The sequence below is a fragment of the Rana temporaria genome, chromosome 10 (genome assembly GCF_905171775.1).
Source record: "Rana temporaria chromosome 10, aRanTem1.1, whole genome shotgun sequence".
NCBI classification, from domain to species: domain Eukaryota; kingdom Metazoa; phylum Chordata; class Amphibia; order Anura; family Ranidae; genus Rana; species Rana temporaria.
In genome coordinates, this window is record NC_053498.1 from 3757557 (window position 1) to 3764263 (window position 6707).

The following is a 6707-nucleotide window of genomic DNA, read 5'->3' on the forward strand; positions in this document are numbered from 1 at the left end:
CCAATGCGATCGCACGTTTTATTTTTCCATCATTAAACCTGCACGCTTCACCAATCGTGAAAAAGGCACGCGGCAAAGAAAGGCCAATTCACCGACACGGACGACACCTGAACGCCGATCGTTTCTCAAGCACGTGTCAAATTCGCGAAGAAATGTCGCAACGTTGTAAAACGGCCATTTACCGATCTAAATCCCGACCGGTTCGTCTTATCACCGGCTCAGACGATTCCGTTCCCTGCGCTCCTCAAATCGACCCACCTGAGAAATCCACAGCTTTATCCGCCTGAAGAGGGCGCCATTGAAAGGAGCGACAACACACGGCATCGAAAAGAGCAATAACGCGTGCCATGGAAAGGAGCAGCAACGCGCGCCATCGAAAGGAGCGACAACGGGTGCCATCGAAAGGAGCGACAACGGGCGCCATCGAAAGGAGCGACAACGGGCGCCATCGAAAGGAGCGACGACGCGGGCCATCGAAAGGAGCGACGACGCGGGCCATCGAAAGGAGCGACGACACGCGCCATCGAAAGGAGCGACGACGGGCGCAATCGAAAGGAGCGATGACGCGCGCCATCGAAAGGAGCGACGACAAGAGCCATCGAAAGGAGAGACTACGCGCGCCTTCAAAATGAGCGTCAACGCGCGATGGTCCTTTTTCGAGTTGACGTTCACACCGAAAAAACGTATTGAATGTTGTTTGTTCAGTAAAATTTGACTGTCCCAGTACAATGCTTTAGTGAAGAAAAAAAAAAAAAAAAAAGAATAAAAAGTAGCAAATAAAATAAAACATAAAATAATGGAGGACGTTATTACAGGGGAACGATGCGCCAAATCATTGCAAAAAAAAAAAAAGACGAAAATTGCAACAAGCAATTTTTTATGAGTTTTTAAGGAGTCCTGCGTCACCTAGTGCTTGCCGCGAGCATGCGCTTATTCCTCGCACCCGAGATCTGTACAACCTCTTCTGTTACATTTTGCACAAACTGCGACATTTCGGTGAAACCGTATAGATAGGGATTTTCCCGTTTCGGACACACACATCGAACGCGTTTTGTAAATGGTCGCGCTAGTAAAAAAAAAAAATCTGATCGTTTATCAGGCTGGCGCTGTCTTAGTGAATTTAGCTCATAGTGGTGCCCATTAACGGTTGCATGGCACCTCAACTCAGCACTGGGCATGATGATACCCCAGTGAGGGTCATTTAGTGGGTACAATACTCCAATGAGGATCCTTTAGTGGGTACGAAACTCTGTACAGGGGGCTTTAGTAGGTACAATTCTGAGATAAGGGTCATTTAGTGGGTAAAATACTCAGTTGAGGGTCCTTTAGTGGATAGGATACTCCAATGAGGGTCCTTTAGTGGATAAGATACTCCAATGAGGGAGCGAAACTCTGTACAGGGGGCTTTAGTAGGTACAATTCTCAGATAAGGGTCATTTGGTGGGTAAAATACTTTGTTGAGGGTCCTTTAGTGGATAAGATAATCAAATCAGGGCTCTGTAGCGAGTACAATACTCTTATGAGTGTCATTTAGTGGGTAGGATACTCCAATGAGGGTTATTTAGTGGGTAGGATACTCCGATGAGGGTTATTTAGTGGGTAGGATACTCCGATGAGGGTTATTTAGTGAGTACGATACTCCAGTGAGGGTTATCAGTGGATACAATACTCAGTTGGGGGCCATTTAATAGATACAATACTCCGTCAAGGGTCGTTTACTGGATACAATGCTCCTATGAGGGTCCTTTAGTGGCTACGATACTCTAATGAGGGTCTTTAGTGAATAAGATACTCTAATGAGGGTCCTTTAGTGGATAAGATACTCTAATGAGGGTCCTTTAGTGGATAAGATACTCTAATGAGGGTCCTTTAGTGGATAAGATACTCTAATGAGGGTCCTTTAGTCAAGTGGATGAGATACTCCAGTGAGGGTTATCAGTGGATACAATACTCAGTTGGGGCCATTTAATAGATACGATACTCCGTCAAGGGTCATTTAGTGGATACAAATGCTCCGATGAGGGCCCTTTAGTGGCTACGATACTCTAGTGAAGGTCATGTGGTGGATACAATACTCCAGTATCACTTAGTGGCCCTTGCTTCATTTTGTGGACCTGCTTGCACTTATTTTTTGATGTTATCATTTAAGCACTTGCACGTTAACCTATTGTTTCACGCTAGAACTTGGAATTTATTACTTATTATTAGCACCCCTTATTACTATATACCCCCCACATTGCTTAAGTTGTTTTCACACCACTTTAGGGGGAGCAGCTTCCTTAATATATTTTACATTACCATAGCGCAGAGTTCTCCATTTACTCAATACTCCGGAAAGGGTCATCAGTGGGTATGATACTTAGTTGGGGGCCATTTAATAGGTACGATGCTCCACCAAGGGTCGTTTAGTGGATACCATACTCCTATGAGGGTCATTTAGTGGCTACGATACTCCGTTGAGGGCCCTTTAGTGGGTACGATACTCCGATGAGGGCCCTTTAGTGGGTACGATACTCCGATGAGGGTCCTTTAGTGGATAAGATACTCCAATGAGGGAACGAAACTCTGTACAGGGGGCTTTAGTGGGTACGATTCTCAGATAAGGATCATTTAGTGGGTAAAATACTCCGTTGAGGGTCCTTTAGTGGATAACATACTCAAATCAGGGCTCTGTAGCGAGTACAATACTCTTATGAGTGTCATTTAGTGGGTAGGATACTCCGATGAGGATCATTCAGTGGGTTCGATACTCAGATGAGGGTCAGTTAGTGAGTACGATACTCCAGTCAGGGTTATCAGTGGATACAATACTCAGTTGGGGGCCATTTAATAGATACGATACTCCGTCAAGGGTCGTTTAGTGGATACAATGCTCCAATGAGGGTCATTTGCTGGATACAATACTCCAATGAGGGTCATTTGCTGGATACAATACTCCAATGAGGGTCATTTAGCGGATACAATACTCCAATGAGGGTCATTTAGCGGATACAATACTCCAATGAGGGTCATTTAGCGGGCACGATACTCTGGTGAGGGTACTTTAGTGGTTTAGCTACTCCAGTGGGGGCCGTTTAGTAGATATGATACTCCAGGGAGGGTCATTTAGTTGGTTGCGACACTCTGGGGAGGACCATTTAGAAGCCAAAAAAAAAAATGGCCGGTTACCATTGGTGGAGGAGGATCTAAAGGCAAGAGTGTGGAAGGATTGTAATTGGCTTTCAACTGGTTAGCAAATCTCAGAAACTCATCTGACCGAAATCTCCCAATTGTGGGAGGGGCAGTGACACAAACGACTGAAGGGAAATCTCCCTACTGTGGGAGGGGCAGAGACACAAACGAATGCAGGGAAATCTCCCCATTGTGGGAGGGGCAGAGACACAAACGACTGCAGGGAAATCTCCCGATTGTTGGAGGGGCAGAGACACAAACGACTGCAGGGAAATCTCCCGATTGTTGGAGGGGCAGAGACACAAACGACTGCAGGGAAATCTCCCGATTGTTGGAGGGGCAGAGACACAAACTACTGAAGGGAAATCTCCCGATTGTGGGAGGGGCAGAGACACAAACTACTGAAGGGAAATCTCCCTATTGTGGGAGGGGCAGAGACACAAACTACTGAAGGGAAATCTCCCTATTGTGGGAGGGGCAGAGACACAAACTACTGAAGGGAAATCTCCCTATTGTGGGAGGGGCAGTAACAAATTGCAAGGGGTAGATCTTAATGTTTTTCTGATAATTCCCCCCCCCCCCACACGCTCTATTAAGGGAAGCTGAAGTAAATAAAAAAAATAAAACAACTTCCTAAAACTTTTTCAAACTCGGAGAAAAACATTCGTAATTTTGTGCCTTAAGAGTTAAATATAGCACAAGGACAAGCATTGGCCACAGTAAGGGGAGCTGTGCATTCTTGGCCAATAGGTGGCGCCCCCACACAAGCCGGTTACACTGCAATGCGCACCCCACCGGACAGAGAGGTCAGGGATGGAATAATCTGCAGCATACGGATCTGTCAGGGGGGATAATATATTGGACATATAGATCCAAAAGTGGAATATTCTGCAGCATCCTTCCAGGCGCAGTGACCTTATTATGGTGAAAGGGAAGATTTATAAATCTTACGGGTTCCAGTAATTAGTCACAAGATAAACATTTGTGTGAAGGAGCCATTGAGAGAGACGTGTGGGTTGTGCTTTAACTATGGAATTCTATAAAAAAAAAAAAAAAAGGCTGACCACACATTTCCTCTCCAACCAATTACAAAATGTCACAAATCCATTCTAAAATTAATACAGGAATCGGTTTTCATTTTATCCTCCTAAAGTTTGCCACACAGCGGGAGAAGGAGGGAAGGGGGAGCAACGCTCGCTGCCAATCGGGGAAAGGTAGAACATATCTGGTGGCCTATGAATGGACCCCGAGGATATTATCGGTGTCTGGAGTTCTGCTTTAAATGCAGCACGTCGGTCAAGCAAGAAAACAAAAATGTCTATTCCGGTAATAAGCAGAAAAGTCTAAGAGTTACATCATCCCGGTTCATTCAGGCTACCCATCCCGGACCAGCCCCCTTCCTCAAGATATCATTCCTGGACCCTCCTGCCATTCCTGGACCCTCCCGTCCTTCCTCAGGACACCAACCAGGGCCCTGCTGCCCTTCTTCAAGATACCATATTCTGGACCTTGCCAAAACCTCCCACTCCTCAGGACACCATCCTTGACCATTCCTCAGGATATCTTGAATCCTCCCACTCTTCCTCAGGACGACATCTTGGATCCTCCCACCCTTCCCTCAGGACGACATCTTGGATCCTCCCACCCTTCCTCAGGACGACATCCTGGACCCTGCCACCCTTCCCCAGGATGACATCTTGGATCCTCCCTTGGGACAACATCTTGGATCCTCCCATCCTTCCCGGACCCTGATGCCCTTCAATATACCATTCTGGACCTTTCACTTCTCAGGACACCATCTTAGACCCTCCCTCAGGACGAAATTTTGAATCCTCCCATCCTTCCTCGGGACGCCATCCTGGACCCTGATGCCCTTCCTCAAGATACCATTCTGGACCTTGCCAAAACCTCCCACTCCTCAGGACACCACCCTGGACCATTCCCTCAAGCCATCTTGGATCCTCCCACCCTTCCTCAGGACATCTTGGATTCTCCCAACCTTCCTCAGGACACCATCTTGGACCCTTCCTCAGGACGACATCTTGGATTCTCTCACCCTTTCTTTGGGGCACCATCCTGGACACTGCTGCCCCTCCTTGGGATAAAATCTTGGATCCTCTCAGCCTTCCTCGGAAAACACCACCCTGGACTGCTGCCCTTTCCTGGGACGATATCTTGGATCCTCCCACCCTTCTTGGGACACCATCCTGGACCCTGCTGCCCTTCCAGCAAGGTCCAGAATGGTATCTTGAAGGGCAGCAGGGTCCAGATGGTGTCCCGAGAAGGATGGGGGGGATCCAAGACGTCGTCCCAGGAAGGGTGGCAGGGTCCAGCATGGTGTTCCGAGGAAAGGGTGGGAGGATCAAAGATGTCGTGCTAAGGGAGGGTCCAGGATGGTGTCCCAGTGAAGGATGTGAGGATCCAAGATGTCATCCCATGGAAGGGCAGCAGTGTTTAGGATGGTGTCCTGAGGAAGGGTGAGAGAATCCAAGATGTCGTCCTGAGGGAGGGTCTAGGATGGTGTGCTGAGGAAGGGTGGGAGTATCCAAGGTGTCCTGAAGAAGGGTCCATGTTAGTGTCCTGAGGAGGAGTGGGAAGTTCCAGCAAGGTCCAGAATGGTATCTTAAACTTCCCACTCCTCCTCAGGAAACTATCCTGGACCCTTCCTCGGGACACCTTGGATTCCCTCACCCTTCCTCAGGACACCATCCTGGACAATACTGTCCTTTCTTGGGATGACATCTTGGATCCCGCCATCCTTCCTTGGGACACCATCATGGACCCTGCTGCCCCTAAAAAAAAAACAAAAAAAAAACAAACACACATTCTGGACCTTGCTGGAATCTCCCACTCCTCCTCGGGACACCATCCTCGACCCTTCGTCGTGACATCTTGGATCCTCCCACCCTTTCTCAAGAGACTATCTCGGGCCTTCCCACCCTCCCTCAGGATGCCATCTTGGACCCCTCCCTTAGGGAACCATCCACGACTAACCCCTCCTTCCTCACTACACCATCCAGAATACCTTCCCACTCTTCCGCAGGACACCACCCAGGCCCCTCCCACTCTTCAAGACACAATCCTGGCTCCTCCCATCCTTCCTCAGGACACCAATTTTGAACAATCCTGCTCTTCCCCAGGACACTACCCTGGACCATCCCCTTCCCTTTCTCAGAACATCTGCAACCATCTCACCCTTCTTTAGAGAGACTTTTGGATCATGCACTAGGGATGTAGTTCATGCCATGTCAAAGTCCATGTGCACTTGATTTGATGAAGGCTTCTTGGCCGAAACGCAACAGGGTAGTCTGTACCCGTGTAAACGAAATAAAGGACTTTTATTCAAGAGCATCCGAGTCGCCAGCCCTTTTCGGATTCAAGTATTGGATTTCGGGGGCCTGAACGTCCTGGCTAGAGCACCGGTCCACAGATCACCAGATTGGCAGTGGAGCCGGGGTATCATTTCGCTTCTGGCACTGTGGAGTCACTTTATCATCAAAAATAAGACTCAAAAAAATAAAATAAAACAAAGACAA